This window comes from Somniosus microcephalus, chromosome 1 (assembly GCF_052327205.1).
Source record: "Somniosus microcephalus isolate GS21.2 chromosome 1, FLI_Smic_1.0, whole genome shotgun sequence".
Classification (NCBI taxonomy): Eukaryota; Metazoa; Chordata; class Chondrichthyes; order Squaliformes; family Somniosidae; genus Somniosus; species Somniosus microcephalus.
In genome coordinates, this window is record NC_140987.1 from 47369152 (window position 1) to 47393300 (window position 24149).

Consider the following 24149-nt stretch of genomic DNA (forward strand, 5'->3'; position numbering starts at 1 on the left):
AGGTGCCAGCTTTCGGATGCAACGTTAAACTGCGGCCCCGTCTTCCCTCTCGGGTGGACGTAAAACTATTTCGAAGAAGAGCAGGGGAGTTCTCCCCAGTATCTTGTGTTAATTGTATTCAGGTGATGTATATCAGTTGAGTGTTAATTGTATTCCGATGGTGGGTATTAATTGGGGACTCTCTTGTGTTCATATATTTGGGAGCAGGCTCCAGAAGGAAAAGGTATTGGCCCAGAAATTCGGGTCGGAGGCTTCCCGCGGGCGCAAGCCTCTGACCTGCACTTACCTAGCGCGCCGGCTGTTGAGCTGTGGGCCCGCGTGGTATTCTGATCCTGGGCCTGCTCCAACTGCCGGCGCGCAGTGCTTGAGTACCCCAGGGGCGCAGTTAGTTCGAAGCGTTCCCTGGGATCACGTGGGCCATGGAGAGCCAATGGTAGCAGGGAATGCCCATTCATAAAATTGACAGGAAGAGCTGTCAAAACTATAAATACTATAAGCCCCAAAACATCACTAAAACTTCAAATGAATTTTTTTTAAAACATCACATTTTTAAAATAACTATAAATTACATGAAATAACTATTTTAAACAATAATTTAAATTTTTGAAAAAATGAATTACATTTTCTAATGGGGCTAAAAATAAACTTACCTTTCTTTAAAGTATTGAAAAATAATAAACCTGTGGAAAAATGTTTTAATTTTAATTAATTCACCACTTACCTTGTTAATGGTGTGGAGATGCCGGAGTTGGACTGGGGTGGACAAATGTAAGAAGTCACACAACACCAGGTTATAGTCCAACAGCTTTATTTGAAATCACAAGCTTTCGGAGCGCTGCTCCTTCGTCAGCAGCGCTCCGAAAGCTTGTGATTTCAAATAAAGCTGTTGGACTATAACCTGGTGTGTGACTTCTTACATTTACCTTGTTAAAAGCAGGCCTTGCGCCTACTTTTTAAAAGTGTAACTCCTGGAGACTTACCCTCCCGGAGAAACTTGGAAAAAAAACTTAAGTTCCATGCGCACACGCTGCATCTCCGACGCACGCGTTCGACCTCTGAACCCTTTCCTTTAAGGGAACGGAAGTGCCGGTTTCCCATGCATGCGCAGTGCATGCACGAAACCGGTACTTCCATTGGGCTTACGGGTGAGTACCAAGTGCGTACTCACCCGTGGAGACCCGAATTTCTGGGCCCTTATCTTGGGGGTGCACGGTATGTAAAGTGCGTGTCAGTAAATAAAGGCTTTTAAGTGACTGAAGACTGGGCTCTAGTATTCTATCCTTCATCAACTGGCTATCCAACTTTGACATCCTGGCCAATATTTATCTCTCAACCAACACCATTAAAACAGATCATCTGTTTTGTGTGACCTTGCTGTGTGCAAATTGGCCGCTGCGTTTCCTACATTACAACAGTGAACTATTCTAAAGTACTTCATTGGCATGTAAAACGCTTTGCGACGTCCTGAGGTGCTATACAACTGCAGGTCTGTCTTTCTCTCTCTTCCTCTTTCATTCTTTCTTTCTTTTCTCTCCTTTCCTCTCCTTTTCTTTTTATTTCATCATTTAAATTGTAAATAATCTGATTCTAGCCTATACAGTTCGAGCCTTGCATTTGATGTTTCTGGTATTTGTTGAAACTGAAAACATAAGGAAACACCTACATAAAATCTGTCAATAATTTAACGCAGTTGAGTTTACTGTCATATAACTTCTCTAAAGGCAAAGCTCCTTAGAAGCAGGCTTCCTGAATGTGGGGGACCAGGCCTACTCTCAGGAAGCATGATACTTCTGAAAACCCAAAGCATAAGACTCGCTCTTATCAGCATATAGTTCTGCTCAAATATATTTGATAAAATCATGGATCAGTAATTGTTTTGGGAAAAAAAAATCCATTCTATATCTGGCACCTGGATGAGTGCATTCAAAGCACAGACTGGATACTAAACTAGTAGATAGAATTACATAGAAAGTATAGCAGAGATACAGGCCATTCGATGCAACTAATCTGTGCTGGTGTTAATACTCCACACGAGTCTCCTCCCTTTCCATCTGCCGCATCTCAGCCTTTCAGCATATCTTTCTATTGTAGGAATGCCTAGTTCCTATCCAAAGACTGAGGTCCACTCAGGCGCTTAAACAAAACGAAGTTTAATGGAAACTAACAGGTTTAAACAAGTAACTGCAGGAGAACATCGAGTGTAGGTCTATTCAGTTCGGAGGCTCCACGAGGACTGCTGGCTGGTCCCGTGGTTGACGTCATGACGTCATCACGTTCTTCCCGCCAGTGGGGGATCACGTGATGTACGGCGTGACGTCATCGCGTTTACCTGCGCTGTTAAAGTGATCACGCTCTATACAAGTAAACAGTACAATTCAAGATACAGACTCAGGCTGTAGCTAACATGTTGTTAAAGGGAATTATATACAAACGGTCTGAGTCCTTTAGTGGCTCTGCCACATGCGCCCCCCCCAGAATTGTCTTCAACAGCAAAAGTGAGACAGCGAGGAGGCCTGACAAGCCTGTCCGAGCGACTTCTGTAACCCTGAAGTGGAAACTGATGGCCGGTGGTTGAGCTGTCGGGCGGTTGTGGTGGAGCTGGCACGGCGACTGTGGGCGGTCGACCCCGTTTTGGCGGTTGAGCGATTTCGACTGGGCTGTCCAGGTCTAAGTGCGCCGGCTTCAGCCGGTCAACCGATATGTGGTCCGGTTTACCTCCGATATCGACCGAAAAGGATTTGTCTCCCGGCTCTATGACGCGGAAGGGACCAGTGTAAGGAGGCTTGAGCGGGTCCCGGTGAACGTCGTGGCAGATAAACACGTACTCGGCGCTTTTCAGCTCAGTTGGGACGTGGGAGCTCTGTAAGCCGTGATGCAATGTAGGCACTGGATCGAAACATCTGGCCACTTCCTGGTGGCTGACGAATTGCTGGGATGCGGACCATGGCTCTGTTGGAGACGGGAGGAAATCCCCTGGTACTCGTAGAGGTTGGCCATGTACGAGTTCCGCTGAGGAGGATTGTAAATCTTCTTTGGGCGCCGTACAAAGACCCAAAAGGACCCAGGGGAGTCTATCCACCCATCCCGCGCCTTGAAGACTGGCCCGCAGAGTGGCTTTGAGCGACCTGTGGAATCGCTCACACAGGCCGTTCGCCTGTGGATGATAGGCGGTGGTGCGATGTAGTTTGGTGCCGAGCCCCTGAGCCATAGCGTTCCAGAGCTCAGAGGAAAACTGCGGTCCACGATCGGAAGAGATGTCTGCCGGTATGCCGAAACGAGCAACCCAAGAGGAGATGAAAGCTCTGGCCACGTCTGCCGAAGTGGTGGAAACCAAAGGAACTGCCTCTGGCCATCTAGTGGTGCGGTCTACCATTGTGAGGATGTGTGTAAAACCTTGAGAAGGTGGAAGCGGCCCCACGAGGTCCACATTCACGTGGTCGAATCGACGCTCCGGAACAGCGAAAGTGGCCAATGGAGCTTTTACATGGCGTTGTACCTTGGCCTTTTGGCAGACCACGCAGGTGTAGGCCCAGTCGCGGACATCCAGGTGCATACCCCTCCAGACGAATTTTGATGACATCAGCCTTTGCGAGGCCCTCATGCCAGGGTGTGACAAACGGTGTATGGCGTCGAAGACTTTTCTGCGCCAGGCGACTGGAACTATAGGGCGGGGAACTCCCATGGAGACGTCGCAAAGCAGCGTGGTGCCTGCGGCATGGAATTTGACGTCGACCGCTTGGAAGCTAGAGGGGCTGGTCCTGTATGCTTGGACCTCTGGGTCCGTGGCTTGATCTGTAGCCATGAGGGCATAGTCGATTCCGAGCTGGACTGCGTGCACAGTCGCACGGGAGAGACAGTCCGCCACCAGGTTGTCTTTGCCGGACACATGCTGAATGTCCGTGCTGAATTCAGAAATGAACGTCAGGTGACGTTGTTGCCGAGCTGACCACGGTTCGGCGGTCTTGGCCTTAGCCAACGTTAGCAGCTTTTGGTCCACATAAGCCGTGAACAGACGTCCCTCTAGTAAGAACCGGAAATGGCGAATGGCTAGAAAAAGGGCCAGCAACTCCCGGTCGAAAGTGCTGTACTTTCTTTCATCTCGCCGTAGCTGACGGCTGAAAAACGCAAGCGGTTGCCACGTCCCATTCACCCACTGTTCCTGCACTGCGCCGATTGCGTAGTCTGACGTGTCGGCGGTAAGACCGGCGAATAATCCCCAGCCGCTCCATCGTGTCGAACTCCGCTTTCGCAGCCGCGAGCTAGCTGGGTTCGAGTCGTCAGGCCCGTGCGTAAACCGGGGGGCCGGTGGTGGTGATGTGATGTTCCATACCATGTTTAGTAGCCGAGGAGGAGAAAATGGGCCTGGTCAGATCTGGGAACTCTCCAAGGAGCCGAGTGAAGTCGTCTGGAGGTGGGAACGCACAGAAGACAGTGCGCGGTATGGCGTTACTGCGGTGGCATGGGATGGAGTGGAACGTGGCCGCATTGATCAACCGGCGGTGCCTGACATCGACCAGGAGGCCGTTGGTGCACAAAAAATTTGCCCCAAGGATGGCCTGCGTGACTTTGGCCGTGATGAATTCCCAGTGGAAACGCTGGCCGCCGAAACACACCTGGACCCATCGCCTTCTGAAGGTCCGAACGGCCGCGCCATTAACTGCCGCGAGGGCGGGGCCGTGTCCCCCAGCTAGTACATCGAGATGCGATGCAGGTAGGATGCTACACTGCGCCCCGGTGTCGCAAAGGAAACGTCGACCAGAAAGGGAGTCGGTGATGAAAAGAAGCTTCCCTGAGTCTCCGATGGCCATCGCAGCCACGGGGCGCTCGTTAGACCCGGTCCTCTTTCACCAGGGTGTCTGTAGATGTTTTCTTTTGTGCGAAAAACTGCAGGGAGGGCGGCAGCCTCTTGCTTTCGCGCCAAAACGGGCGTGGTAAAAGCACAACCCCGCTGATTGAGGAGCTGGAGCAGCGTCTGTGGGGGAGGGGTGACTCGCGGCCACACAGTGCTGTTGTGTCGCCGCGAAGATCTTGTCCACTTTGGCAGCAAGCTCCGCGCAGTCTGTGACTTCGGACCTGGCTAGGGCAGCCTGAACCTGCTCCGGGAGTAGGCTGAGGAATAGCTCCCTGAAGAGGAAGCATTCCAGTTCGGACCCGAGGAGCGTGAGCATCTGGCTCATGAGCTCGGACGGCTTGGAGTCCCCGAGGCCGGGCATAGCGAACAGCCGGCGAGCGCGCTCCGACTTCGTGAGCCCAAAGACCTGCAGCAACCGCGCCTTTAAGGTGTCATACTTGCGATCAGTCGGCGGACTACCGAGTATGCTGATGATCCGCGAGGCTGTGGCGCTGTCGAGGGCAGAGACCACGTAATAATAACGGGTCTGATCCGCAACGATGTCCCTGATGGTGAACTGGACTTCAGCCTGGATGAACCACGCGGCTGGTTGTTGCTCCCAGAACTGCGGTAGCTTCAAGGTAACGGCGTTCGTTTCCATGTTGATTATCTTCTGCGAAAACCGTTCGCAAAAGTCGGGGTCACCAATGTAGGAATGTCTAGTTCCTATCCAAAGACTGAGGTCCACTCAGGCGCTTAAACAAAATGAAGTTTAATGGAAACTAACAGGTTTAAACAAGTAACTGCAGGAGAACATCGAGTGTAGGTCTATTCAGTTTGGAGGCTCCACGAGGACTGCTGGCTGGTCCCGTGGTTGACGTCATGACGTCATCACGTTCTTCCCGCCAGTGGGGGATCGCGTGATGTACGGCATGACGTCATCGCGTTTACCTGCGCTGTTAAAGTGATCACGCTCTGTACAAGTAAACAGTACAATTAAAGATACAGACTCAGGCTGTAGCTAACATGTTGTTAAAGGGAATTATATACAAACGGTCTGAGTCCTTTAGTGGCTCCACCACACTATTCCCTTTTCTCCCATGTCATTCAGTGACTTCATTGTTTAGTTTGAATTCTATCCCTTCACCAGCACAAACCTATATTAAAGTTTTTAAAAAAGGACCTCCTGGACAGCATCAAACTATCTTTTTGTTTATTCATTCATGGGATGTGGGCGTCGCTGGCAAGGCCAGATTTTATTGCCCATCCCTAGTTGCCCTTGAGAAAGTGGTGGTGCGCCGCCTTCTTGAACCGCTGCAGTCCGTGTGCTGAAGGTAGTCCCACAGTGCTGTTAGGGAGGGAGTCCCCGGATTTTGACCCAGTGACGATGAAGGAACGGCGATATACTTCTAAGTCAGGATGATATGTGACTTGGAGGGAAACTTGGAGGTGGTGGCGTTCCCATGAGTCTGCTGCCCTTGTCCTTCTAGGTGGAAGAGGTCGCGGGTTTGGGAGGTGCTGCCGAAGAAGCCTTGGTGAGCTGCTGCAGTGCATCATATAGATGGTAGACACTGCAACCATGTTACGCTGGTGGTGGATGTTTAAGGTGGTAGAGGGGGTGCCAATCAAGCAGGCTGCTTTGTCCTGGATGGTGTCGAGCTTCCTGAGTGTTGTTGGAGCTGCACTCATCCAGGCAAGTGGAGAGTATTCCATCACACTCCTTACTTGTGCCTTGTAGATGGTAGAAAGGCGGTGAGACAGGAGGTGAGACACTTGCCACAGAATATCTAGCCTCTGACCTGCTCTTGTTGCTACAATATTCATGTGGCTGGTCCAGTTAAGTTTCTGGTCAATGGTGACCCCCAGGATGTTGATGGTGGGGGCTTCGTTGATGGTAATGCCATTGAATGTCATGGGGCGGTGGTTAGACTCTCGCATGTTGGAGATAGTCATTGCCTGACACTTCTGTGGCGCGAATGTTATCTGCCACTTATCAGCCCAAGCCTGAACGTCGTCCAGGTCTTGTTGCATGCATGCATGGACTGCTTCATTATCTGAGGAGTTGTGAATGGCGCTGAACACTGTGCAATCATCAGCGAACATCCCCATTTCTGACCTGCTATAAAAGCAAGTGTATGTTAAATTCAGGATTTGGTTTGCATTTGGTTTGAAGCTAGGTTAAAAGAATGGCTTCACCTACACTAAGGAGCTTGGTTTTCCACTGCTATTAGTACATATTTTGATTGATGTACTGTGGGCTGAATGGATACATCACACCACTACTGGGCATTATACTCTCTCATCTCCCTATCCCCTCATCCTTTAGCCCATTAGACTGTCAAGAATTAGATAAAGTCCTAATCGTCTACCCTAGATCATGCAAATCAAAATCCCAAGCTGTTTCTACCCTCCTTACAATAACTACCAGGGACCAGGAAGGAAATATTAATTAATTAAATTAGCATCTACCTTTGTGTCTCTGTCTCCAATCCATATGGCTCACCTGCCATCTGCCAATATAGCAGGAAAACAGAACTAAATACGAAAAATGTTCGCACCGAGGGATTTGTTTCTTAAAGGAACAATCCAGCTGAAAGTAGGGGTCCAAAATCGAGTCTTTGGATTGATTGACCCATACTTTGGTCATTTTAAGTTCAGAATTAAGCTGAAGACATGCCAAAGCACTACAATGCACTAAAATAATATTGTGGATCTATTTTCTAACTCTAATTAAAGCTAGAACTAAAAGCTAATTTAGTGTGCTGAAGGTCGCATATTTCATCATGCACGTACACATTAGTATATAGGTAAAATGAACTCTTGGCAGTTGAGTTGGTTCTGAGAAAGCAGGATCCTTTTGCTTAATCTACCAACTAATGTGTAATAACAAAGGCATTACTAGTGTCATGCTGCAATAAATAAGTTATACATGTGGAATATAATTTCATGTTGTGGAACTGAATTCAAATACCTACAAATAATGTATTTCTATGAACTAATAATGTAATTACAAAGTTGTTACTCTGTCATTACCATTGTTACTCTGTCACCACCATTATACTCTGTCATTACCATTGTTACTCTGTCACCACCATTGTTACTCTGTCATTACCATTGTTACTCTGTCACCACCATTATACTCTGTCATTACCATTGTTACTCTGTCATTACCATTGTTACTCTGTCACCACCATTATACTCTGTCATTACCATTGTTACTCTGTCATTACCATTGTTACTCTGTCACCACCATTGTTACTCTGTCATTACCATTGTTACTCTGTCACCACCATTGTTACTCTGTCATTACCATTGTTACTCTGTCACCACCATTGTTACTCTGCCATTACCATTGTTACTCTGTCACCACCATTATTACTCTGTCATTACCATTGTTACTCTGTCACCACCATTATTACTCTGTTATTACCATTGTTAGTCACAGAAGCTGAAGTGCAGCAAAGTGTTTCTAAATAGTGCTGCTTTGTATTTTACTGATCTCAGACAAAGCACATCTAAAAATGGAGATTGTGGTGTTTATTCCTTAAATTCCAGGCAGTTCTGTAAACTTTAGTGATTATCGCGAACGTTCACAAAGTAAGAATATTTTCTATATTAAGTGACTACACTTAATTGGCTGTGAAGCACTTTGGGACATCCTGAGGTGGTGAAAGATGCTATATAAATGCAAGTCTTTCTTTTTATAAAACAATTATTTAGGAAAACTACAAAATGAATGGTGCATAATTAATGAAAAGTAGAATTTAGAAATAATTAACACCCAGAACTTTGAATCATGTGAGAATTTCAGTGTGATTACATAGAACGGCAAAGGGGGTTAGAATAGAGTTATTACAATCGGTCTATTCTGAATGATTGCATAGCCTGAAGCAAACAGCATGCCTCCACCGCACTTAGAAGGTTTCATCTCATATTTACTTCAATGGACAGTGGAAGCTGCACATTGGAAATGTAGCCATTGCTGGTTATTAATATTTTCCCCCTGTGTTATTACTATCCAGAATCTTCAGAGACTCCATGAGACAGTGACTGCAAATACCCAAAGCGCAAGATTGGACCCATGCCAGTTCCCACTGAAAGGAATTGGAAGTGAATTCTTGGACATTTTGTCACAGTCGCAGTACAGGTACGATTCAAGGATTTATAGCCTCCTCTACTAGGATCGGGTTTTCAAACCAACAATTAATCTGAAGGTATAACCCTCACCAAATTAATTGGCTGTAAATCCAAAAATCATTCATGATATCAGTTTAGTTGCATTCCGCTTTGGAATGAAAAATCCAAAGTTATTCACAGTATCATTCTAGATACGTTCAGTTTTATAATGAAAAAGTAATATTGTAAATAGGCACCATGCCAAAATGCCTTGGGCGAATGCAAACATCAAAGTATAACACTTGAAGAGCTTTTATCTGCATCTGCTGTTTACCGGTCAATTTTTCTCAAGTTTATTAGCTAGTAACTGTAGTACCTATGGGAATGCTTAAGGAAAATATGATCATGCAACTGCTTAGTCTTTGTATTTTAGGCACAAGTGTACATCTCTCACTTGCTGTTCAGAGTCTGATGTTTTCAAATCACAGCACAATGTCTGTAGTTTCTTCTTTTTTTTTGTAAATAGCAGCTCCTTGCACCTTTAACAGCATTTCTTCAGAGGTAAGGCTCCTCAACTCAAACAAGGTTGACATTATTGTGCTATGAACTCATATACAATGAAGAATATCCCATAGTAATTGCAGTAGATTTCTCTTGTGACTGTGCTCAGGTGATAGTTGCAGAATAATATTTATGGGAGGGAGTTACAAAGCTTGTGATGGCATCTGAGGGGTTTAAGTGACATCACAAGCATCATCTGGACCCCAAGTTCAAACCATAATCTTCAAATTATCTCTGGCCTAAAAATTCAGTGGGCTGCGCCACCAGTTAGCGCCTAAAGAGGGCACTCAGTGGCTTTAGCGCCACTGGCCGCGCCTCCCGCGATATTTAGCTGGGGCGCTAATGGCGGCATTAACCTGTTGCGCTGCGCCGCCTCCGATGACGTCATTGGTGTACGCAGCACCCCGCTACCGCCCCGATCTCGATATTTGGCAGCGACCGCCTCTGTAGCGCCGTTCGCAAATGGCGCCCGGTTCACGGGGCCTTCCTGTGGCGGCAGTGGCACAAATTAAGGTGGAGGTGCGGGGCGGCCGTTTTTTTCGGCGGCCGCCTGCCAGCACCTCCGTCCCCGGCCTCCTGATTGCCCCCCGCGGCATTGCCGGCTGTTTTCCGAGAGCCCGGCACTTCTCCTCGGTGCCGGGCTCTTTTGCCGGCACTCGCGATCTCCGATCGCGCTGGTGCAGGCCCCTCCCCCTTAAGAATGGGAGGAAGGCCTGCAGTACTGCAGCGCGCCGTGCGCTGCGGCACGTTGCGCTGTGATATTCAGTTTCAGCGCCCTAAGAGGGATGCGGAGCGCCTCGAGCCTCGCCCCGTGTCCCTCTTGGGGCGCTCAAGCTGAATTTCCGGCGGTCGCTACTGCTCCAAACGCTGCGCTAAATCCAGCGCCCAGGCGAGCTTGGCGCCCCGTTTGCGGCTCCACCCAATTTCTCCCCCTCTATGTTTTAGCCTGTATAATTTTTTGTAAATAGTAAAACTCTTACTTGCACCTTTCTCTGGCTCATTGGGTTTTATCTATTGACTGTCCAAGCCATATAGACAAGGAAGATCCTAGGTTCTATCCGCAGCCGGTGCTGAGTTGGCTAATCTCAGCTAGGGCAGCACTCACGTCACTAAACTTGGGTAGGGAAGGGGAAATTGCAATATGCCTGCTCTTGATGTCTATCCAACACCCTATGCTCGATCTGCATGCGTACTGACATCGGGTTGATGGGATTGGACTCTGCTGTGATGCTCTCCTCCCATGGTCGAGCAGCCTGCTGACAGTCACTTTCAGGGGTCAAAGATGAGAAATGGTCACCTCGGTAAGGTGCTGGTGGGATATGATCACCCGTGGAGCCAGAACCCAGCAAGGAGTTTCTTGAAATACATGTGAAATTAAGTCTTGTAAGTGTGCTGGAGGCATGCTGCTTGCTGATGGCAGTGCAATCATTCAGTATAGACCTATCGTAATAACTCTAATTAAAGCTCAGCAAGGAGCCACACTTTGAGGACAGAAGGGGATGGGAGAACATTGGCAGAGGAAAATCATTGAGAAGAGAGAAAAAAACTACTTTCTATCATTTTGTACACTGAAGGTGGGTGCCATTTTGAGCTTGTAAAATATTGAATCCTACACATTTGCAGTGTCCGTTATTGACCAGCAGTGAATCATTGCTTGGTTTATTTGATGTTGCTGCACCAATGTCCATCTTTTTCAGAATATTTTTCTTCATCTTTTTACCTTATTTTGTGCGGAGACTGTATCATTCTTATGACGCTGATGTAGCTAGGGGATTAAATATCATGTATTACACTTGTGAGGAATCCATCGCTCCGGGGGCCTGAGTTAGAATGCTGACCTTTCACCTCTGGGAGCTGTATAAATCCAGACGCTGGATGAAAATGTAAAGCTTATTTTCACTTAACTTGGTGGCAAAAAATAATCAGTCGCAGACTGACCACCGTTCGACACCCTGCCCGATTTTCCTCATTGACGGCAGGGAGTGTATAACTTCCTCCACAGAGACAATAAAATGGATGTAATCACCAATTTTTCACCACTGTCAAGATTCAAAATCAGCCCTTGGGTTTGAATGACATCAGCTTAGTTACTACAGGGCTTCAGAGCACAACGCAAAAATACTCGAAACGAGCAAAATTTGGCGCAAAATATTTACACTTAGCAAGGCTGCAGGTGATGGAAATGACACACTGGTGCAATATGGGGTTCACTGTTAAGGTCATGACTGTGGTGCACTGTTGAGAAAAATAATTGGAACTCAACAGTTGTTGGCAATGGTCTCAGACAGTGGGAACGGCACCTGATGTACTTGGTGGTAGTACTCATCAGAACTATAATGCAGCTTTGCAGGAAATGAATGGCTCTCTGATTTTGTGAGCGAGGCCTGAGTAGGTTCTCGTATATGTACGTTATTAAAAATAGCTATCTATAAATTAGGCAAACTGCAATTTATAGGAATTAGGGTTTAACTTGCTGCTATATATTTTATGCAAGATCGTAATGACATTTTCAGAACACAAGGAATTTGCTGTTTATTCTCTGGTGAGGTTTATGGCACAGTGAAATGGAATCCTTCAAGCTGCCTGTTGAAAATATGAATGTCATGGGAATTACATGAGCAGTAATGTACTTTAAGCCATTGTATGTTTACTGAATTTGACATCGCAACCATACTCAGACATATTAAAATGAAATAATTTGCCACTTAAGTGTAACTCGAGTTACCTGCCAATCCTCCTTGTGCTGTCAGTTTAACCCTTGGAGCACACCACTTCCTCCACAGAGACAATAAAATGGATGTAATCAATATCCAATTGATAGCTCTCAAGTTCACTTTTAGAAGGCAAGCTACATTATTATCTACTGTAAACGCGTAGTTTAAAAACAGAGGTTATATAAACTGCAGTGCACTGAAAATTTTTCCAAGAAATTGCCCTCGGGGATGAGAATTAATTTCCTGCTGTACACCAGGGCTGCCTTGTCCAATAGCAAAGCTAAGTACCCATATGTTCAATTCATCTTTTCCATCAGTTTTAAAGATGTTTCAGCATGACAGTCATGGAGAATTACTAAAACACAGCAGGTTGAGAGTGTGTCAGTAACCGTAGCCTTAAACTCTCTTCTCGCTCATCAGACGCAAGATTACTGACGCGTTCGAATGCGAATAGCAACAGCACCAACATCTACAGACTGTTTTGAGGTCACATTGGGCAGATGTAATCCGACCCACAACCCATCTGTCTTCTGCACACGGCCCAGCTATGAGCTCCAGTTGATGAATATATTCTGAAGTGGTTCTGTGATCTGACAGGTCCTTGCCAGCACCATTAGATTCCTGGTCACTGTGTAGGCCTACAGCCTAGAAGCCAAGCCTCAAAGATGAAACAGGTTAAGAGCTTTATGTAATTAAACTGTTGGATCCCTGCCAACACTGCTGTTTGTTTTGGTGTGATCTAGGCATCAGTCCAAAAGTTTACGAAAACATCCAGACTTCTTGTTTGCACCTTTTTATTAAGAAAAGATAGCAGGATATAGTTTTCTACTTACCAGATAATTTGACTAACACCCCTCCTCTTCCTGGTTTAATATTCTCTATCCAGGGTGGTTTGTACTGACATAGGTGTGCACGTGCATGTTGAACTAGTAAAATTTGCAGTAGTTGTAACCGGGATAAATTCCATTTAAAAATAAAATAGCTGCCTCTGTTCAGTATTATGCTTTTGGAGTGGAGCGGAGTAGTATTTTCACGTGATTAAGCCATGATGTCCATGAATTAGAACATGTTTTCTCTGTTAGCTCAACTATCAAGTAAGAGGATGACAAGCCAGGACACTCATTTTTGATGACTACCTCAGCCCTGATCGCAGAGATGCCTGGCTGTTCCCAAAACAGGCTTTGCTACAATTGGACTTCTTGTGCAAAGTTCAGTTTCTTTATAAGGTGGAATGGTGAATGTCACTTGATGTCACAAGAAAAACTTGCATTTATATAGCACCTTTCATGACCACCGGATATCTCAAAGCACTTTACAGCCAATGAAGCACTTTTGAAGTGTAGTCACTGTTGTAATGTAGGAAACGTGGCAGTCAATTTGCGCACAGCAAGCTCCCACAAACAGCAATGTGATAATGACCAGATAATCATTTTTGTTATGTTGATTAATACTAGCAAGGATACTGGGGCTAGCTCCCCTGCTCTTCTTTGAAATAGCGCCATGGCATCTTTTACATCCACCTGAGAGAGCAGACGGGGCCTCAGTTTAATGTCTCATCCGAAGACGGCACCTTCCTCAGCACTACACTGGAGTGTCAGCCGAGATTTCTGTGCTGAAGTCTCTGGAGTGGGACTTGAACCTGCAACCTTCTGACTCAGAGGCAAGAGTGCTACCCACTGAGCCCCAGCTGATACAGTAGCAAGTCAGATCCATGTGCTGCCAGATGCTATACGGCTTCGATAATTTTCTGGCTCTAGCAGAATTTATAAATAACGTCTTTCCTAGAAGAAAATATCAGGTAGGGTGCAGAATATGGAGAAAAAAAAATATTTAAATGGAAATAACTCTCCAAGAAACCACTTACACTCGAGCTTCATAATTGCTTCAATGCTACCAATTGACCTTTGCTATGATAATGAAGTATGTGCAAAGATAACTGAATATACAGCACCATTATCGTCACCACAGTGTGGCTTCCAAAGCAAACAAAAAACAGAAGTCAAAGTCCGATACCCTTGCCGTGTTAAAAAGGTCTTTGCGCCATAGATGTTTGCAGACTCTGACAAAAATTTAATATTGTTGATTCTGTATCAAAGTACACCCAATCCAAGCAGAAACATCCAATGTACCATGACAATTGACTCCATTATGCAAAAAAAAAGTCCAATCCTAGGACAATCCTTAGCCAAGCTCAAATGCTTCTGGCAAACTAGTGATTCACTGAGCAGGATTAAACTAAATGTGAAACCTTTTCAAAATAATCTTATTGGATCCTTATAGACTTTCTTGGGAGTGCATTTTATGGGATGCTACAAAAGCAATTGAATTTCCTAAGAAATATTTATTCCATCTTCGGTGCAAGTTAAACGGTTTCCAAAGAAGACTGTTGGACTAAGAATGTAATCCCCAAGTACAGAAATTCCTGACATGTATTTGAAGATGCAGCAGTGGAAATTCTGCTGTAATTTAGACAGGTCAAGCGGCAGCAGATTAAGGGGCCTTTTTTCTTTTGAAGCAGCATCATTCTTCCAGTTAGCTTGTGAGGCTGTTTTAAACTAATGTAAGTACTGTTCATCTTCAGTCCCTGCCACAAACTCCATAGCCTCATCACTGATTCCATCCCCCTTCCCGACCACTGTCTCTGGCTGAACCAGACTGTTGGCCGCCTTGGCACCATTTAACCCTGAGCTGAGCTTCTTCTCCCATATTCCATCACAAAGACCGCCTACCTCCCCCTCTGTAATATCGCCTGTCTCCATTTCTGCCTCAGGGCATCTGCTGCTGAAGCCCACCTCTATGCTTTTGTTACTTCCAGACTCGACTATTCCAATGGTACCCTGGCTGGCCTTTCATCTTCCACCCTCCATGAACTTAAGCTCATCCAAAACTATGCTGCCTGTATCCTAACTCGCACCAAGGCCCACTCACCCATTCCCCCTGTGCTTGCTGACCTACATTGACTCTTAGTCAACCGATGCCTTGCTTTGAAATTTCTCATCATTGTATTCAAATCCCTCCATGACCTCACCCCTCCCTTCTTCAGCTCTACGCAACCCAATGAGAAATCTGTATTCCTCCAACTCTGGCCCCAGTTGCTTCACCCCACCATTGGCAGCCACAGGAGTCGAGGCCTGTGCTGCGGAATTTCCTCCCTAAATCTCTTTCCACCTCCCTCTCCTCCATTCAGATCCTCCTTAAAACTCACCTCTTTGACCAAGCTTTTAATCAGCCCGCCTAATATTTTCAGTTTTGGCTTGGTGCCGATTTTTTTTTTGATTGAACTGCTGTGAAGCACCTTGGGATATTTTTCTACATCAAAGGAGCTAAATAAATGCAAATCCAATCCACTCCACCAGATTACCGCCCAGGTGGCGAAGATGAAAATCTGCCCACAGGCTTTGAAAATCTGTGGGCCACGCAATTCAGATAAGGGTGTCTGGTACCTGCTACCATCGGGGAGTGGGGTGTTTCTGTGCTCCTTATTTCCCTCCCCGAAAGAAGATTTTATTTGCCCCCGTGGCCTCTTCACTCATAATTTCGAAGAAAAAAATTGCTCTTGGCTGGCTTTCAGTTATACAGCCTGTGACTCAAGTCTGGGCTCCCAGATCGGCCCCATTTCCACCAGGGTCGTGGCTGGTATGTTGCTGCTCCTTGGACATCAGGGTACGGTAGCTTAGTGGTTATGTTACTGGTATAGTAACCAGAGGCCTGGACTAATGACCCAGAGACAGCAGTTTAAATCCCACTATGGTAACTGGGGAATTTAAATTCAGTTAAATAAATAAATCTGGAATAAAAAGCTAGTATCAGTAACGGCGACCACAAAACTATCAGATTATTGTAAAAGCCCATCTGGTTCACTAATGTCCTTTAGGGAAGGAAATCTGTTGTCTTTACCTGGTCTGGCTCCAGACACACAGCAATGTGATTGATTCTTAACTACCCTCTGAATGGCTCAGTTGTACACTACAACCTTCTCAAGGGCAATTAGGGACGGGCAATAAATGCTGGCCTTGCCAGTGATGCCCACATCCCATGAATGAACATTTAAAAAATCATGCTTTAGTTTGAGCAGACTTCTAAGAGGCTGAGATCATGGAGACTCCCAATGTAGGAAGTCTTTGGCCTTCTTTGCATCTGTTGCTCCTTGCAAGGCCCTGCAGGAACCCCCTTGCCTAGGCCGGAACGTGGAGTTAAGGCAGGGATATGCCAGAAGATCTGAGTTTTTTCAACCCCAACTTCTTGAAAATGCAGCCGACTTCCATATTAAATAAATAAGTTTCTTTCTTCAAAATTAAATTCGCTTATCAGGAATATATCCTGAAATATTGGAGCAACCTTTCTACAGTCTCTTGCACATGCTAGTGTCTTCCTGATGAACTACCAGTGTGTTAAAAAGAGCAAGATAAAACTTGCAAATGTTGGAAATATATATCAGGTCTGTCAGCATGTGTAAAAAGAGAAGAAAGCTATTGTTGTGGGTTTTACATCTGAAGCATTAAGCTATCCTTTTTCTTCACACATGCTGAGAGAGCTGACAGAATGTTATCTACAAATATATTTGTTCCAGATTTCTGCAATTTTACGGCAGAATTGTAAGCACGTTCTTCATACACGTATTTACAATATTTCACCTAAGTAATGAACAGTGGGAACCTTATACATTAATTTGAAAAAGGACTTAACTATGACAGAAGAATTTTGTTTCATGCTGCTCTTGCTTCTAATGTTCTATGATTCAGCAAATTGTAGAAAATCCGTAAACATCAAGAGTGACTGTGTGTTATCTGTGCTGCAAATCCAACGAACATAAGAACATAAGAAACAGGAGCAGGAGTAGGCCAATCAGCCCCCTGAGCCTGCTCCGCCATTCAATAAGATCATGGCTGATCCAATCTTGTCCTCAACACCACTTTCCCGCTCCCTCCCCATACCCCTTGACTCCCTTGTAGTTCAAATGTCTGTCAATCTCCGCCTGGAATATATTCAATGACTCCGCCTCCACAGCTCTCCGGGGTAGAGAATTCCAAAGATTCACGACCCTCTGAGTGAAGAAATTCCTTCTCATCTCCCTCTTAAATGGGTGACCCCTTATTCTGAAACTATGCCCCTTGGTTCTAGATTCCCCCACTAGGGGAAAAAGCCTCTCAGCACCCACCCTGTCAATCCCCCTCAGAATCTTATATGTTTCAATAAGATCACCTCTCATTCTTCTAAACTCCAATGAGTATAGGCCCAACCTGCTCAACCTTTCGTCATACATCAACCCCTTCATCCCAGGAATCAACCAAGTGAACCTTCTCTGTATTGCCTCCAATGCAAGTATATGCTTCCTTAAATATGGAGACCACAACTGTACGCAGTACTCCAGGTGAGGTCTCACCAGTGCCCTGTAAAGTTGCATCAAAACTTCCCTACTTTTATACTCCATACCCCTTGCAATAAAGGCCAACATTCCATTAGCCTTCCTAATTACTTGCTGTAGCTGCATGCTAACTTTTTGTGTTTCATGTACTCGGACCCCCAGATCCCCCTGTCCCGCAGCATTTTGTAGTCTCGCTCCATTTAAATAATAATTTGCTTTTTCATTCTTCCTTCCAAAGTGGATAACCTCACATTTTCCCACATTATACTCCATCTGCCAAATTTTTGCCCACTCACTTAATCTATCTATATCCCTTTGCAGACTCCTCCTCACAACTTGCTAACCCACGTATCTTTGTATCATCAGCAAATTTGGCTACAGTACACTCGGTCCCTTCATCCAAGTCATTAATATAGATTGTAAATAGTTGAGGCCCCAGCACTGATCCCTGTGGCACCCCACTAGTTACTGGTTGCCAACCGGAAAATGACCCATTTATCCCAACTCTCTGTTTTCTGTTAGTTAGCCAACCCCTATCCATGCCAAAATATTACCCTCAACCCCGGTGAGCTCTTATCTTGTGCAGTAACCTTTTATGTGGCACCTTATCGAATGCCTTCTGGAAATCCAAATACACAACATCTACTGGTTCCCCTTTATCCACCCTGTTTGTTACATCCTCAAAGAACTGCAGAAAATTTGTCAAACACGATTTACCTTTCATAAAGCCATGTTGACTCTGCTTGATTGCCTTTTGATTTTCTAAATGTGCTGCTATTACCTCCTTAATAATGGATTCCAGCATTTTCCCAATGACAGATGTTAGGCTAACTGACCAATAGTTTCCTGCTTTCTGTCTCCCTCCTTTCTTGAATAGTGGCATTAAATTTGCGGTTTTCCAATCCACTTGGACCTCTCCAGAATCCAGGGAATTTTGGTAGATTACAACCAACGCATCCACTATCTCTGCAGCCACTTCTTTTAAGACCCTAGGATACAAGCCATCAGGTCCAGGGGACTTGTCAGCCTTTAGCCTCATTAGTTTGCCTAGTACTTTTTCTCTAGTGATAGAGATTGTTTTAAGTTCCTCCCTCCCTATAGCCCCTTGATTATCTATTATTATTGGGATGTTTTTAGTGTCTTCTACCGTGAAGACCGATCCAAAATAATTGTTTAGAGTCTCTGCCATTTCTCTATTTCCCATTATTAATTCCGTGGTCTCATCCTCTAAGGGAGCGACGTTTACTTTAGCTACTCGCTTCCTTTTTATATACCTGAAGAAGCTCTTAATGTCTGTTTTTATATTATTTGCTAGTTCACTCTCATACTCTATCTTCTCCCTCTTTATAATTTTTTTAGTCATCCTTTGCTGGTTCCTAAAAATTTCCCAACCCTCTGGCCTACCACTAATCTTCACAACATTGTATGCCTTTTCTTTCAATTTGACACCATCCTTAACTTTCTTTGTTAGCCATGGATGGAGCATCCTTCTCGTAGAGCCTTTCTTTCTCACTGGAATATACCTTTGCTGAGATTTATGAAATATCTCCTTAAATGTCTGCCACTGCTGATCTACCATCTTACCCTTTAATCTATTTTCCCAGTCCACTTTAGCCAACTCTGTCCTCGTATCCTTGTAATTGCCTTTATTTAAGTTTAGGACACTAATTTCAGACCCAAGGTTCTCACCCTCGAACTGAATTTGAAATTCTACCATGCAATGATCACTCTTTCCTAGGGGATCCTTTACTATGAGATCATTAATTAATCCTGTCTCATTACACATTACCAGATCTAAAATAGTTTGCTCCCTGGTTGGTTCTTCAATGTATTGCTCTAAGAAACCATCCCAAATACATTCTGTGAACTCGTCCGCAAGGCTAACCTTGCCAATTTGATTTGTCCAATCTATATGATGATTAAAATTGCCCATGATTATTGCAGTACCTTTCTTACAAGCCCCCATTATTTCTTGATTTATACTCTGTCCTACAGTATAGCTACTGTTAGGGGGGCCTATATACTACTCCCACCAGTGACTTCTTACCCTTACTATTTCTTATGTCCACCCAAACTGATTCTACATCTTGAGCTTCTGAGCCAATATCATTCCTCACAACTGCCCTTTCTTGATACATTCTGGTTATCATTACCCCTGTCGTTGCCCTGTTCTATTGCCTTCTGCTTTCTCTTTGCCTTCCTAAGTACCCCTTTACCTGAACTATCATCTATTTCCAGCTTAACTTTTCTCCCTTCTGCTTCTACCCTCAAGTTTCCATCCCACTGCCAAGCTAGTTTAAACCCTCCCCAACAGCACTAGCAAACCCTCCCGCGAGGATATTGGTCCCGTTCCCATTGAGGTGCAACCTGTCTGGCTTGTAGAGGTCTCACCTCCCCCAGAAACGGTTCCAATTCCTCAGGAATCTAAAGCCCTCCCTCCTACACCATCTCTCCAGCTACGCATTCATCTGCTCTATCTTCCTATTTCTGTACTCACTAGCACGTGGCACCGGAAGTAATCCAGAGATTACTACCTTTGAGGTCCTGCTTTTTAACCTGAGCAAAGGACACATTAAAGCCCGATTTTAACCTAACCCTGATTTTACTCTCTCTTGACTTCAATGTCAAATGGGACGAGGTATGAAACCAGCGTCCAACCCAAAGCTGTCCCATTCCCACTGGGCGGATAAGGTTAAAATTGGGCCTTTGACACGGTTGCCCACTCCATCCTCCTCCCAACGCCTCTCCACCATCATCCAGCTGGGTGGGTCTGCACTCCCCTGGTTCCACTCTTATCTATCTAATTGTAGCCAGAGAATCACCTGCAATGGCTTCTTTTCCTGCTCCCGCATCATTACCTCTGGTGTCCCCCAAGGGTCTATCCTAGGCCCCCTCCTATTTCTCATCTACATGTTGCCCCTTGGTGACATCATCCGAAAACACAGCATCAGTTTCTACATGTACGCTGATGACACCCAGCGGTACCTCACCACCACTTCTCTCGACCCCTCCACGGTATCTAAATTGTCAGACTGTTTGTCTGATATCCAGTTCTGGATGAGCAGAAACTTTCTCCAATTAAATATTGGGAAGACCGAAGCCATTGTTTTCGGTCCCCACCACAAACTCCGTTTCCTAGCCACTGACTCCATCTCTCTCCCTAACCTCTGTCTGAGGCCGAACCACACTGTTCGCAACCTTGGTGTCATATTTGACCCTGAAATGAGCTTCCAACCACACATCCGCGGCATAACTAAGACCGCCTCTTTCCACTTCGTAACATTGCCCGTCTCCACCCTTGCCTCAACTCATCCGCTGCTGAAACCCTCATCCATGGCTTTGTTACCTCTAGACTTGATTATTCCAATGCACTCCTGGCTGGCCTCCCACATTCTACCCTATGTAAACTTGAGGTCATCCAAAACTTGGCTGCCCGTGTCCTAACTCACACCAAGTCCCGTTCGCCCATCACCCATGCTCGCTCACCTACATTGGCTCCCGTTTAAGCAATGCCTCGATTTCAAAATTCTCATCCTTGTTTTCAAATCCCTCCATGGCCTCACCCCTCCCTATCTCTGTAATCTCCTTCAGCCTCATAACCCCCTGCCCCAGAATATCTGTGCTCCTCTAATTCTGCCCTTTTGAGCATCCCTGATTATAATCGCTGAACCATTGGTGGCTGTGCTTTCTGTTGCCTCGGCCCTAAGCTCTGAAATTCCCTGCCTAAAGCTCTCCACTTCTCTAACTATCTTTCCTCCTTAAAGACGCTCCTTAAAACCTACCTCTTTGGCCAAGCTTTTGGTCATCTGCCCTAATTTCTCCTTATATAGCTCGATGTCAATTTTTTGTCTGACAATACTTCTGTGAAGCACCTTGGGATGTTTTATTATGTAAAGGCTCTATATAAATACAAATTGTTGTTGTTGGGGCTGTAGTGTCAGTTTGGTTTAGCTGGTAACACTCTCACCCCTGATGCTGAAGGTTGTGGAGTCCTATCCCACTACAAACAGGCACACATACACTTCAGTGCTGTAATGGGGAGTAAGGTGTCAGCTCTGGCTCAGCAGTAGCATTCTCAGCTCTGAATCAGAAGGTTGTGAGTTCTATTACATTCCAGAGACTAATGCACATAACCTAGGCTGACACTTCAGTGCAGTACTGAGGGAGTGCTGCACTGTTGGGAGGTGCCGTCTTTCAGATGAGACATCAATCCGAGGTACTGCCTGCCCTCTCAGGTGGACATAAAAGATCCCATGGCAGTAGTCGAAGAAGAGCAGTAATATTCAACCACAACAACTTACATTTATATAGCACCTTTGATGTAGTAAAACATCCCAAGACACTTCACAGGAGTGTTACTACATAAAATTTGGCACCGAGCCATATAAGGAGTTATTAGGACAGGTGGAGGTAGATTTTAAGGTATCCAAGGTGTTCTGGCCAATATATATTCCTCAACCAACGTAAAAAAAAAAAGCAGATTGTCTAGTCATTATCTCATTGCTGTTTGTGGGACCTTGCTATGTGCAAAATTGGCTGGCACATTTCCTTCCATTACAACAGTGACTACCCTGCAAAAAGTACTTTATTGGCTGTAAAGCACTTTGGGATGTCCCGAGCAAATGACAGGCACAATATAAATGCAAGTTCATTATTTTTACTGCACTGTCAAAGGTGACATCTTTCAAACGGAACATTAAACTGTGGCTCCATTTGCCTGCTTAGGTTGATGTTAAAGGTCCCATGGCACTATCTGAAGAAGCGTTAAGAGTTCTCTCTGTGTCCTGGCCAATATATCTCCCTCAACCAACACAAGCAATTTACTGGGTCCATGCGGTGTGCAAATTGGCTGCCACTTTTGCCTATAAATGATTCAATGAACAAGAATGAATACAGTGAATATAGATAGAAAATAGCTTTATATTCTAAAGCTGCATTTGCAGGAAAATTTTCACTTATCAGCCACTGACTGTAATATTCAACCACAACAATAACTTGCATTTATATAGCACCTTTGACATAGTAAAACATCCCAAGGTGCTTCATAGGAGTGTTATTATATAAAATTTGACACTGAGCCACATAAGGAGTTATTAGGAGAGGTGGAGGTAGATTTTAAGGAGCGTCTAAAAGGAAGAGAGAGCAGTAGAGGGACAGCGAGGTTTAGGGAGGGTATTCCAGAGCTTAGAGCCTTGGCAGCTGAAAGCACGGCCGCCAGTGTTTTTTTTTGAAGGGATACTTACTAGTCCTAGCCCCTTTAGGGCTACCCCGGATCAGGCGTATTCCTCAGACGTTCACTTTCAACTAAAGTTTGAGCTAGCTGAATCCTAAAGACGCTTAATTGGGTCTAAAGGTCCGGACTATCTCTCCCTAAAGGAAAGGAACAACCTGAAAATATTACTGTACTCCAGATAGCACTTTTAATAAGTTTAGCTAGACTGTAACGTTCTGGATATTATGAGGGTCCGGAAAACTCCCCCAGAATTCTGCAACTCCTCACCAAAGAGTGTACAGTGATTGAGTTTGCGAGTTTGATACAGAAGTATTATGTGAGACAATTCTAAAAATATATAGATTTATTAAAGAACCGACATATAATTTACAGTTGGTGAGTCAATTGCAACATTAACAGTTCCAAAAAAAGAAAGCTTTACAATCTTATTATCAGAAAACCTACTCTTAAACCTTAACTTCGCTACAGTTTTACAGTTCTTAGTTTTATTCAGAATATCCACCAAAATCAAATACAGTACCTTTGATCCCCGAGGTACAAAGAGTTGGAGACTTACAGAGCTGGCTCGCAAGCCAAGAATCGCTTTGCCCCTTTAAGCGAGTCTACTATCCCATTTGAGAGTTAAATATTTATACCCTTTTCCAGTGGTACTTCCTTTAAGGTTTTCTGCTGATGTAAGCAAATTATCTCTAGTCATTTTTCTGCTGACCCCTGCAATTCTTACAGTCACTTCAGCTGGTAGCATTACAGAATTATGTCTCTCCTCTAGCTGTTCTAAATTTATCATAAAAACAGTGTAACAGCAGGTGCGCTTTACTTGGTATCATTTTTATGAAGGCAGATGTTTGTTACTTTTATGTGCTCCTTTACGAGGTGTAAATTAGAACACCTTTTACAGGGTGAACTATTGTCTTGTTCCCAAAGGTTCAGACTGTCAGGAGCCTTTAACCCTCTGTTTCAATAAGGTTATTGATTCAGTGTCAACAACTATCATCTCAAAAGCCAGAATGCTATCACAGCTTTTTCATCGTTCGGTTTCTAGATTTCCAGACCCAGTTTGTCATGTTTTAATAAGGCCAGAGTTCTTTCATAGAATGGTGTATTTTTCTGAATAGGTTATACGGCTTATTCCTTCACATTTTTTTATTCGTTCCTGCGATGTGGGTGTCGCTGGCAAGGCCAGCCTTTATTACCCATCATCCCTAATTGCCCTTGAGAAGGTGGTGGGGAGCCTCCTCCTTGATCCGCTGCAGTCTGTGTGGTGAAGGTACTCCCACCGTGCTGTTAGGGAGGGAGTTCCAGGATTTTGACCCAGCGACGATGAAGGAA

At 45.0% G+C, this 24149-nt stretch overlaps 1 protein-coding gene across 8 annotated transcripts in view; it reads left to right on the forward strand.

Moving 5' to 3' along the window:
- The first annotated feature begins 8843 nt into the window (after positions 1 to 8843).
- Positions 8844 to 24149, forward strand: part of tenm3 (teneurin transmembrane protein 3) — a 2019778-nt gene continuing 2004472 nt past the window's right edge. For 6 of the 8 annotated variants that reach the window (XM_085979187.1, XM_085978950.1, XM_085979196.1 and 3 more), the window contains exon 1: positions 8844 to 8978. The gene's annotated coding sequence lies outside the window, so the exon portion shown is untranslated. The remainder of the gene's footprint in view (positions 8979 to 24149) is intronic. The other 2 variants (XM_085979228.1, XM_085979237.1) reach the window with 1 other exon arrangement.